Source organism: Pseudophryne corroboree, chromosome 5 (genome assembly GCF_028390025.1).
Source record: "Pseudophryne corroboree isolate aPseCor3 chromosome 5, aPseCor3.hap2, whole genome shotgun sequence".
Lineage (NCBI taxonomy): Eukaryota > Metazoa > Chordata > Amphibia > Anura > Myobatrachidae > Pseudophryne > Pseudophryne corroboree.
In genome coordinates, this window is record NC_086448.1 from 503,181,316 (window position 1) to 503,194,842 (window position 13,527).

Here is a 13,527-nt window from a genome sequence, read left to right on the forward strand (position 1 = left end):
CAGGCTTTAACGAAGTACCAGGGTGATGAGTTTAAGGAGTGAGGAAATTGTAATTCCAATGGATTTGATTTATGACCCAAATGTAGAAACAATGATGTGATGAAAATGCGATTTCTACGGTCCGTTTCTTTCACCTGTTTTTCCGTTTTCTCCAAGGTAAAAAGACCCACTTGGACGAGGAATTTGATGAGCCGATATACAGACAACAGATGGATTAAAGAAGAAGTTTTGACAACCTGATACACAGATTTTTGATGAACTTTGCCATAGATCCCCAGTTTCCCTAGAAATTTTAAAATTACGCTAGCCCAACACTTTTGTAAATCTATGGACATTGACAAAGCTTTTGCTCGCACCTTATGGGCAAAAGCACAAAGAAGACTGCATTCAACAGACACCGAACAAGACTTCAACCGACAAATGTTCATTTACCTGACATAGAATACCACTGCATTTACCGTAATTATGTATTTTCTTCATCTCTACAACCTTCAGGTAATTACACACATAGTATAGGGAATACAGGCACAGATATCAGCAATCACATATTCCCCCATTCATGTATCATCAACTAAAATGTGCTCCCCATTTTGTTCCGAAAAGAGCTTGGTAAAGTTTGACAGCCCATCCACAGACCCGTACCGCGGGATAAGAAGGAATTCAAATGTATACTTCGCAATACCTCGAAGCTTGATTTAAAACACGTACGGCACGATGATACATGACCCCCAAGCACGGATTCATACACACATGCTTCTGCTATCTCACTAGGTCATACCCTTTTCCTACCTTCTCCTCTCCTCCCCTACCCAACCATGTAAATGTATTAACCCCTGACATATATTTTTCTCTTTTTGAAATGTTTTAGAAGGTGGCAGTTATTGTTGACTGCCAAAGGGTGGACTGTCAAAGTCAGAAAAATATCACGATGCACACTGCCATATTTGCACCTCACACAGGTCTGCGCTGCGCATGCGTGCGCTCTCCCGTGAGTGCGCATACTCGCTGTTGCGGGCACCCGCGGGCGCGCGGTATGTGCATTTACGGTAGAGTTCATGTGTTCGTAGCGTGCGACTCAATCGTTACATATTTCCACTATATAATGTATTTTGTAGATCATGGTCCCTTTGATAGAATCTGAAAGTTTGGTTAATGTAGCATGTTCATGGACAGAGAAATCCCCCTTTGTTTGATACGAAGGGTCAGACAGGAGTAATACAGTGGTGTTTAGTATCCATCGGAAGAGTATCTAATTAGCAATATTCCGGTGTTGGTTTGAAGCGGATTAATCGCTCGTGCGAATAGTTATGGACATAAGAAGTTTATGAACATTTACTGTATTTGCACTTACTTATCCATGCGGCGGGAAACCCAGTTTCCCTCCCACCTGGGCTGTTGGAAATAGTCACAGCCCACCAGTATGAATCAACCTATGACCTTTTGTTATAATGCGAGGAGGAATTCCTGTGTCCAATGAACAATGAGATTGTAGGGACCATTGAATTGTATTGTGTGTGGGGCATAAATAGACAAGCCGATCACATCCAGCTCTCACTCTTCAACGGTTATCATTGCTGAAAATCGGGAGCTGGATGTCCAGAGGCGCATGCGATCGTTTCCTTTGTGCGTAAGTTTTCTCCGCAATCATATTGTCTTTCTTGTTGTTATGGGCCATATCTCTCTCTCTCTCTCTTCTCCTCTTTCTCTCGTATTCTCTTAAAACGTAATAGTATTGTATTGTATTTTCTGTGTAGTTATCTGGTTAGGTAGTCTATGTTATATTGTAGTGTATGACTTGTATTGTATCAATTCTTTTGCAAGTATAACATTCATAATATATATATTAGGCGTTGGACCCTAAGCACGGTATCTGTGTATTTCTTATAGTGTTAAGTATTCTCAGAGCGTCGGTGACGCTCAAACAGCTTTTAAGTTAATAAGGTTACACTGTGTTGCATCTACACCCTATCTCTACACAAAGGTTTTACAGCATATTACATTGTTTATGGTTTAGATATAAAGGTTTAACATTGTGAGCGTCTGTGCCGCTCGTGGTCTCGAGCGTCCGCTACGCTGATAGCGTAGCATTACGGTAGTCGCTCACCTATAAGTGTGCCCGATACCAACAGCGTATTCTCGTGAGCGTCTGTATCGCTCGAGCAGCCCGCTCCCGATACAGCGTCCGTTACGCTATAGTGAACCATTACGTTAGTCAGCAGCCAATAGCGTGCCTGCCTGTGATCTCTTGGCCGTGAGCGAACGTGACGCTTGAGCGTCTCGACCACGGCTAAGCGATTATTACGCAACTAGCGTACCCTTACGGTACTCCATACGTAAATAGCGTACAGTGTTCTTAGACCTCATAAAGGGTTTTATATAAGATAAATATTTAGCTTTACCAATTGGGGGCTCGTCCGAAACAAAAAGATACCCCCCGAACAGAGACTGGCAAGCCACTGGTAGTTCCCATTTCACCCCTTCACAAGTAGTTGCTGCCAGCGGGATTCAGGGAGGTCACCATACCCAATAGGGGTGTGGCCATACCTGTAATCTGCAGCCAGTAAAATTGATTGCAAATCTTGGAAGTGAACCAGAAATTGCAATCAATGTAGCTGGTAAATCATTAAACTTTCTTGTAGACACAGGGGCGGCCAAATCAGTGATAAATTCGACAGTGGGCATGAGAACCACTGGTAAGACAATTCCAGCCATAGGAGTAACAGGAGTAGTCCAGCACTACCCTGTTAGCAAACCAGCCGAGATTACAGTAGGGCCGTTACATACCAAGCATTCCTTTTTGCTGGCTGCATCGGCACCGACTAATCTCCTGGGAAGAGACTTATTGTGCAAAATGGGGTGCGTCATTTATTGTACTCCTGAAGGTGTATTCTTGGACATACCTGAGAATCACGCTCAGGAAGTGCGAGACATGTTAGACTCCCCGTCAAAATTAATGTCACATACCATTATGACAAATAGGACTCCATCCCAAGTAGAGGAAATGACATCCCAGATACCAGAGTCACTTTGGACTAAAGACGGACAGGACACTGGATTAATGGCAAACGTAGCTCCGGTAGTTGTACAAGTAAAAGATGGTAGGATAGCTCCAAAAATCCCACAGTACCCTCTGAAGCCAGAGGTGGAGTTAGGAGTGTACCCCGTAATAGAGCGCTTGCTACAACAGGGCATTCTGGTAAGAACGTCCAGCACTGCCAATAGTCCCACCTTCCCTGTTAAAAAGAGTGGGGGGAGGGGTTACCGGCTAGTGCAGGATCTAAGGGGGATTAACAAAATAGTTGAGAGTCAGTTCCCCGTAGTGCCAAATCCAGCTGTCATCCTTATGCAAATCCCTCCCACTGCAAAATTTTTCACTGTTATTGACCTCTGCTCCGCTTTCTTTTCGGTACCTCTGCACCCTGACAGCCAATATTTGTTTGCATCCACATACAGAGGAGTCCAATACACATGGACTCGATTACCACAAGGTTTCATAGACAGTCCAAGTATCTTTTCCCAGGCTTTGCATGATTGTTTACAGTCTTTCCAACCAGAGAGTGGATCAGTATTAATACAATACGTGGATGATCTACTACTGTGTTCTGATTCATTGGAAGCATCCCTGAAGGATACGAAACAGCTCCTGTTTCATCTTTCAGACACAGGACACAAGGTTTCCAAAGACAAGTTGCAATTATGCCAAACTAAGGTAAAATATTTGGGACACTGTCTAACACAAGGACTGAGACACCTGACCGCTGATAGAATTCAAGCAATTAGAGACATGACTCTGCCACAAACCCAGCAACAGATCAGAACATTTTTAGGAATGTGTGGGTATTGCCGTAACTGGATCCCAGGGTTTTCCATTCTAGCGTTACCTTTGCAGGAGATGGTCTCCTCAAACAAACCTGATCGGATTTCGCATACAGACGAGTCCGAGATGGCATTTGAGAGACTTAAACAGTGCCTAACGCAGGCACCAGCATTAGGTATGCCAGACTATGGGAAACCCTTTGAGCTGTACGGAACAGAAAGTGCTGGTTGCGCGGCAGGCGTCTTAACCCAAAAGCACGGTGATGCCAGCAGGCCAGTAGCATACTACAGCGCTCAGCTAGATACGGTAGCGCGATCCCTCCCCACATGCTTGCGAAGCGTTGCGGCGATAGCATTGCTAGTAACGAAAAGCGAAGATGTAGTGCTAGGCCACAACCTCACAATTCATACACCTCATGCAGTGTCAGCCTTGCTAAATTCTGCCCAAACCAGGCACGTCTCATCAGCGCGGTTTACAAGATGGGAATTGGCACTAATGGCCCCCGTAAACATCACCATAAGGAGATGCAGTGCATTAAATCCTGCAACATATCTCCCAGGTGTGCCTGGACAGGCACAAAGGGTGGAGGATGAGAGTGGTGGGGAAGGAGAATTTAACACAAAGGAAGACACACATGATTGTATGGAATATTTGACCCAAAATTTTACCGCAAGGCCTGACATCAGTGACAACCCACTGGAAGATGTAGATCTAACTTTCTACACGGACGGTAGTTGTCACAGACAGTCAGACTCGGGAGACTTGTGTACTGGATACGCAGTCGTAGATGACCAAGGCACCATAGAAGCGGAACCGCTAGGCCCACCTCACTCAGCCCAGGTTGCTGAACTGGTCGCCCTAACCAGAGCATGTGAATTGGCTAAGGGCAAATCAGCCAATATCTACACCGATTCTAGATACGCATTCGGGGTAGTCCATGATTTCGGAGCCCTATGGCGCCTCAGAAATTTCATGACGGCAGCTGGTACACCGATAGCGCATGCAGCTCACATCAAAAGGCTTCTAACAGCGATACAGGAACCCGACAGAGTGGCTGTTATCAAGTGTAAAGCACACACATATAGCCAGGACCCAGTATCACTTGGTAACAGCCGAGCAGACGAAGCAGCTAAGTTAGCAGCTGGTACCCCCAGACAGACAGACACCACACAACTGATGGTATTCAATACCATCAACACACAGAAGTTGTGTGAGATGCAAAATTTGTGTTCCACACAGGAAAAGGCAGCCTGGAAGGCAAAGGGATATGGCCAGGAGTCCTCAGGACTCTGGACAGATGGACATGGTAAACCGGTGGCCCCCAGAGCATATCTTCCATGTTTAGCTGAGGCAGCACACGGGCTGACTCATCTGGGCAAGGAGGGAATGTGCAAGTTGGTAAGAGCATATTGGTGCGCCCCAGGATTTTCATCTCATGCAAGTAAGAGAGCAATGTCATGCCTTACCTGTTTGAGAAAGAACATCGGAAAGGCAATACCAACAGAACCATCTCATATCCCACCTGCAGGCGGCCCTTTCCAGGTAATACAGATTGACTTCATTCAATTACCCCCTTGTCGAAATTTGAAATATGTACTTGTTTGTATAGATGTTTTCTCAAATTGGGTTGAAGCATTTCCTGCGGCCACAAATACCGCTATGTTTACTGCTAAGAAAATTGTGCAGGAATTTGTATGTAGATATGGTATCCCTAGAATTATCGAAAGTGATAGGGGTACCCATTTTACAGGTGATGTCTTTCAAGGAATGTGTAAGTTGATGGGAATTGATAGCAAGCTGCACACTCCATACCGTCCACAGGCGAGTGCAAAGGTGGAAAGAGTGAACAGCACTATTAAAAATAAACTGAGCAAAGTTATGGCAGAAACAGGATTGACATGGCCAGAAGCTTTACCCATTGTACTGTACAGCATCAGAACCACTCCCAGGTCCCCTCTTAATCTGTCTCCCTTTGAAATCTTGTTTGGTCGACAACCGCATGTTATGATTAACCCTCAGGATGATTTGAAGTGTAACAATGAAGTGACTGTAAAGTACTTGATTAACATGAGTAAACAGCTAAGGAATCAAAATGATAATTTGAAGTTGGTGATTCCTGATTTACCAGATAGTAATTGTCATGACATTGAACCTGGGGATTATGTAATGATACGGAATTTTCTACGCTCAGGTTGCCTTATTGACAGATGGGAAGGACCATACCAAGTCTTATTGACTAGCACTACAGCATTGAAAGTTGCCGAGAGAGAGACTTGGGTTCACTCGTCCCACTGTAAGAAGGTTGCTGATCCAGAGAGGTCCCGTGATAAGGAACAGACGGTAGAGGAAGTTGTATCACTGGAGTGTCTGTTCCAGGAGGACTGAGGCGGCACCTGAGCACCGAGAATCACAAGATCAAAAGCAGTTGTCGATTCCCTGTTCCCATTTATTGTTTTTCTCCACTTCCCATCCCCTCTCCCTCAAATTATTTTTCCCCCTCCTCATTCTTCTTCGTTTCCTCCTATAAGATGGACTTGCCCCAAGAGACTGTGATCCGGATTTTTCTGTTGACCATGATGTTGACCAGAGCAGTCTGTTCCGGCGAGAGTACCATGGAGGTCGAGAGAGGTTCTGGAATGGGTTCTGATGACAGAGATGGAGGCGTAGTTTTCCGAGAACAACATAATCAACAAGCAAAGGCGAGTATCAGAAAACGATCCGATAGCATTGACCATAGAAGGAATTGTGAAGGATTGTTAGCTGAAGAAAACTGTATCTGTAGGCTCTGTGACAACGTAGTTGAGGATGGGTGCATCAAGAAATGCCAATCCAGTTTTAATATCCACATGGACCGGCATCCATTGAGTGACTATCACTCCTTAGTGGGTAGTGTGTTAAATCAAACAGATTGTTGGGTATGCTCTCAAGTACCTCAAGGTCATAGCAAATCAGGACTAGTACCATTTCCTTTAACGATAGGGGAGATACTTGAGCTAAGTGGTGGGAGGCCGGTGGACAGGAGGTTTAATATCTCCAGTCCTCCTAGTTTGAAGCTCCACCAATATCATGTGGATAGATCCCTCATATGTTTTAACATTTCCAATCCCCGAAAGCCGGGAAATTGGGAAGTGTCATGGAGTAACCAAACCATGACCTTTTCACATAGAGCAGATAGAATGCCAACAGATACAGAGCTTATACGCCACATAGCCAGTAGAGGAAAATCTTTCCGATATAGGTATACCCTAGGAAGTAGGATTACGAGAGTTGGAGAGGTATCACCAGGATACTGTGCACATATCGTACAAGCTGATACGTGTACTAGACAGATGGGAGAATTAGGGTTAGGAGATTTCACATGGAAGATGTGTAATATGGTTATGTCCTACTCCGTCCCATATGTTCTCCCTGATGATGCATATTTCATATGCGGGAGGAAGGCGTATAAGTGGCTTGCCCCAAACTCGGAAGGATTGTGTTATATTGGAAAAGTACTGCCTGAAGTAATGACTGTATCACATGCCAAAATGAAAGATATACACCGTGTTGCCTAAGCTCCTTATACTCACACCCATTACGAGCACGTAGTTAAACGGCACCTGATAGAAAGAACAGAGCATCCGGCCTCTGACATGATCCATGAATCCACCGGGATTCAGTTTCTAATCGCGTTAGACATCACTGGCACCGCCAGAGGAGTGTTGAATTATAAATACATATCTGCGCTCGCAAATTTGTTAGACAATATCACAGAAATGTATGATGACACGTTTAGGTATACTGGAAGAGAACTTCAAGCTTATAAAACAGAACTGGTTCAGCATAGGATGATTCTCAATTATCTCACGGCAGTAACAGGTGGATATTGTGTCACACTGGCAACGCAGTACGGCGTGAAATGTTGCACATATATTACAAATAGTACCGAGGACCCGATCGAGGTCATAGACCAAAAGATGGACGATATTCTCCAACTGAAGTGGGAATTTCGCAGGAGACACAATCTCACCCTTGCTGCTGTGAGTAATGAGCTGACTGGTTGGGTGTCATGGTTGAACCCGCGAAATTGGTTCTCCGGTTTAGGAGAATGGGCTCAAGGAGTCATAATGGATGTAGGGAAGTTTCTCCTATGTATCTTAGGTGTTATCATAACGATTGGCTTGATATTTAGATGCGGTCAGGCTTTAACGAAGTGCAAACGAAGTACCAGGGTGATGAGTTTAAGGAGTGAGGAAATTGTAATTCCAATGGATTTGATTTATGACCCAAATGTAGAAACAATGATGTGATGAAAATGCGATTTCTACGGTCCGTTTCTTTCACCTGTTTTTCCGTTTTCTCCAAGGTAAAAAGACCCACTTGGACGAGGAATTTGATGAGCCGATATACAGACAACAGATGGATTAAAGAAGAAGTTTTGACAACCTGATACACAGATTTTTGATGAACTTTGCCATAGATCCCCAGTTTCCCTAGAAATTTTAAAATTACGCTAGCCCAACACTTTTGTAAATCTATGGACATTGACAAAGCTTTTGCTCGCACCTTATGGGCAAAAGCACAAAGAAGACTGCATTCAACAGACACCGAACAAGACTTCAACCGACAAATGTTCATTTACCTGACATAGAATACCACTGCATTTACCGTAATTATGTATTTTCTTCATCTCTACAACCTTCAGGTAATTACACACATAGTATAGGGAATACAGGCACAGATATCAGCAATCACATATTCCCCCATTCATGTATCATCAACTAAAATGTGCTCCCCATTTTGTTCCGAAAAGAGCTTGGTAAAGTTTGACAGCCCATCCACAGACCCGTACCGCGGGATAAGAAGGAATTCAAACGTATACTTCGCAATACCTCGAAGCTTGATTTAAAACACGTACGGCACGATGATACATGACCCCCAAGCACGGATTCATACACACATGCTTCTGCTATCTCACTAGGTCATACCCTTTTCCTACCTTCTCCTCTCCTCCCCTACCCAACCATGTAAATGTATTAACCCCTGACATATATTTTTCTCTTTTTGAAATGTTTTAGAAGGTGGCAGTTATTGTTGACTGCCAAAGGGTGGACTGTCAAAGTCAGAAAAATATCACGATGCACACTGCCATATTTGCACCTCACACAGGTCTGCGCTGCGCATGCGTGCGCTCTCCCGTGAGTGCGCATACTCGCTGTTGCGGGCACCCGCGGGCGCGCGGTATGTGCATTTACGGTAGAGTTCATGTGTTCGTAGCGTGCGACTCAATCGTTACATATTTCCACTATATAATGTATTTTGTAGATCATGGTCCCTTTGATAGAATCTGAAAGTTTGGTTAATGTAGCATGTTCATGGACAGAGAAATCCCCCTTTGTTTGATACGAAGGGTCAGACAGGAGTAATACAGTGGTGTTTAGTATCCATCGGAAGAGTATCTAATTAGCAATATTCCGGTGTTGGTTTGAAGCGGATTAATCGCTCGTGCGAATAGTTATGGACATAAGAAGTTTATGAACATTTACTGTATTTGCACTTACTTATCCATGCGGCGGGAAACCCAGTTTCCCTCCCACCTGGGCTGTTGGAAATAGTCACAGCCCACCAGTATGAATCAACCTATGACCTTTTGTTATAATGCGAGGAGGAATTCCTGTGTCCAATGAACAATGAGATTGTAGGGACCATTGAATTGTATTGTGTGTGGGGCATAAATAGACAAGCCGATCACATCCAGCTCTCACTCTTCAACGGTTATCATTGCTGAAAATCGGGAGCTGGATGTCCAGAGGCGCATGCGATCGTTTCCTTTGTGCGTAAGTTTTCTCCGCAATCATATTGTCTTTCTTGTTGTTATGGGCCATATCTCTCTCTCTCTCTCTTCTCCTCTTTCTCTCGTATTCTCTTAAAACGTAATAGTATTGTATTGTATTTTCTGTGTAGTTATCTGGTTAGGTAGTCTATGTTATATTGTAGTGTATGACTTGTATTGTATCAATTCTTTTGCAAGTATAACATTCATAATATATATATTAGGCGTTGGACCCTAAGCACGGTATCTGTGTATTTCTTATAGTGTTAAGTATTCTCAGAGCGTCGGTGACGCTCAAACAGCTTTTAAGTTAATAAGGTTACACTGTGTTGCATCTACACCCTATCTCTACACAAAGGTTTTACAGCATATTACATTGTTTATGGTTTAGATATAAAGGTTTAACATTGTGAGCGTCTGCGCCGCTCGTGATCTCCTCGTGGTCTCGAGCGTCCGCTACGCTGATAGCGTAGCATTACGGTAGTCGCTCACCTCTAAGTGTGCCCGATACCAACAGCGTATTCTCGTGAGCGTCTGTATCGCTCGAGCAGCCCGCTCCCGATACAGCGTCCGTTACGCTATAGTGAACCATTACGTTAGTCAGCAGCCAATAGCGTGCCTGCCTGTGATCTCTTGGCCGTGAGCGAACGTGACGCTTGAGCGTCTCGACCACGGCTAAGCGATTATTACGCAACTAGCGTACCCTTACGGTACTCCATACGTAAATAGCGTACAGTGTTCTTAGACCTCATAAAGGGTTTTATATAAGATAAATATTTAGCTTTATCAAGTGATAGGCGCCACAATGGTCTAAAAGTCTCGTATAAATTTTCTATAATAACTGGCGAACCCTAAGAACCTCTGGACCCCCTTGAGGGTTAAGGGTATAGGCCAATTCTGGATTGCTTGGAGTTTCTCAGGATCCATCTCTAGTCCGGAACCGGACACAATGTAACCTAGAAACGGAATGGTTTTAACTTCAAACACACACTTCTCCAATTTACAATAGAGGTGATTGACACGGAGACGGGAAAGAACCTCTTTTACCCAGAAACGATGATCTTCGAGATTATTAGCAAAGATGAGGATGTCATCTAGATAAACCACGACATGGCGGTACAAGATGTCCCTGAAGATCTCATTCACGAAGTGCTGGAAGACTGCTGGAGCGTTGCTCAATCCGAAGGGCATGACGAGGTACTCATAATGTCCGTCACGGGTGTTAAAGGCGGTCTTCCACTCGTCACCCTCACGGATTCGGATGAGATTGTAGGCACCCCTCAAGTCCAGCTTTGTAAAATGGTTGCACCACTAACTCTATCAAAGAGCTCGGTAATCAGGGGTAAAGGGTATTGGTTCTTGACGGTAATGTCGTTCAGACCTCTGTAGTCGATGCACGGACGCAGACCACCGTCTTTCTTCTTAACGAAGAAGAAGCCTGCGCCGGCTGGAGAAGAAGATGGTCGGATGAAACCCTTCGCCAGGTTCTCTTTGATGTACTCTTCCATGGAGTGTGTCTCAGGCAGAGACAACGGATAAGTTCGGCCTCGCGGTGGAACCTTCCCTGGAATGAGGTCGATTGGGCAATCCCATTCTCTATGAGGAGGAAGGATATCAGCAGAGGCTTTACTGAACACGTCCGTGAAGTCTTGATATGGAGGAGGCGGAACATCAGATGACCTGGGGAAGGAAGAACAAACAGGAAGAACTTTGGCTAAACAAGTCTCAGCACAGGAGGGACCCCATGCCAGTATTTGCGTAGTCGTCCAGTCAATCGATGGGTTGTGGAGACGAAGCCATGGAAGGCCTAAAACCACTGGATGTGTGGCTCTTGGAATCACTAGAAAAGAAATATACTCAGAATGAAGAACTCCCACTCTCAGACGAACTGGAAGAGTCCTTAAGGAAATGACTGCGTCAAAAATCTTGCTGCCATCCACGGCAGTCAAAGAGATGGACGAGGACAGTCTCTCGGTATGTAGGGACCACCGTTTAACATAAGCTTCGGTTATGAAATTCCCAGCTGCTCCGGAATCAAGGAGGGCAATGACGTTCCTGTAACGTTGAGCAATTTGGAGCGACACTGGGAGGTTACAATCATGAGGAGATGGAGAGGAGATCATTACTCCTAGCCGGCCCTCTCCTTGGCGAGCTAGGATCTGGAGTCCCGAACGTTTGGGACAGGCGTTGATAGTGTGCGACGGAGCTGCACAGTAGAGACATAGAGACTCGGAGAGGCGTCTTCGGCGCTCAGCGGGAGATAGACGGGAACGACCAATTTGCATAGGCTCATCCTTGGATGGAGATGGTTGACGAGGAGGAGGAGCAGAAGATTTAGGAACGGATGATCTTCCTCGCTCGGTTGCTCTCTCTCTGAACCGTAGATCAACCTTCGTGCATAGTGAAATTAGCTCATCCAACTTAGAAGGCAAGTCTCTGGTAGCTAACTCGTCTTTAATGCGTTCTGACAAGCCATGCCAGAATGCAGCATACAGGGCCTCGTCGTTCCAGACCAGTTCAGATGCCAGGATTTTGAACTGTATAAGATACTGTCCCACAGTACGTGTTCCCTGGCGTAGACGGAGAATCTCAGATGAAGCAGAGGAAACCCGGCCCGGCTCGTCGAAGATGCGCCTGAATGATGCTACAAAGTCAGTATAGGAGGACAGCAGGGGATCAGACTTCTCCCATAACGGTGATGCCCAATCAAGGGCTGAGCCACTGAGGAGAGAAATAATATAAGCAACTTTGGTACGGTCACTGGGGAAGTTGCCAGATTGAAGCTCAAAATGGATTTCGCATTGGTTGAGAAATCCCCTGCAGAACCTTGGAGATCCGTCAAATTTTGCTGGCGTTGGAAGATGAAGACGTGGTATGGAAATGGGCAAGGTGGGTGGGGTTACAGCTGGAGTCACTGTGGTGGACGCACCAGACGTGCCAGGTCCACGGAGGGTCGTCTGAATCCTATCCAGCCGAGTAGAGAGATCCTGGAGACAGCGGAGGATGTGACCTTTTGCAGCTTCCTGATGTTCGAGTCTGGCTGCCAGTTCTTGCATAGGTCTAGCCGCTTGATCCTGGTCTCCGGCTGGATTCATATGGTCAGTGCTTACTGTCACAACTGAGGGTTTAAGCTGACGGGAGGAAGCCTCAGTTGTAGGGGCTGGAATGAAGTTAAACTTAGATGGTTTAATCAGACCCCTGGACATGTAAGTGTGGAAGGAAACCCGAAGGTGTGACCATGACAAGCAGGTTAAAAGTCAAATGAAAGTTTATTAAACAGACTCCGTATAATCACAACAGCGTTCACAGTCAGTATTAGCAGTGGCAGATAATACAGTTCCTGGATCACTAAACCATAGAAGGTATAACAGGGCACTGGTAGGTTGCAGAACAGATGTTATAGTCCTTGGGTAGAATAACCTTACCAGGCCAGGCTGTAGTAGTGGAGACAACCGAGGAACACGCCAGTAGGTGTATAAGATGATGCTGGTAACTGGAATGCACTGAAGGAGTCACTGGACGGAACCAGCCAGATGGTGGAGATACGAAGTTAAAACTGAAAGATGCTAGGGTGCGTGGAAACAGATGAAATGAAGAGTGGTTACCGGTGGTAGTGGATACTGCTGGTAAGTAGAAATCCGCTGGGAGAACACCGGCTCCTTAAGGAGGTTGAATTCTGTTGGAAGCAGGTTGCTGGAAACAGATGGGTTAATAGCTGAAAGCTTGGAAGCTGGAAGCAAACGAAGTAATAGCTGAAAGCTGGAGCAGTCACAGAGGATTGCAGAGTCAGGCTGCACAGCAGGATGGAAAGCAGGTGCGGGTCTCTTTGTGGATGCTGGAGACAGGAGCTGGAACCTGGAGAAACAAACCACAGGAGAGAGAGACTGGAACAAGGTAT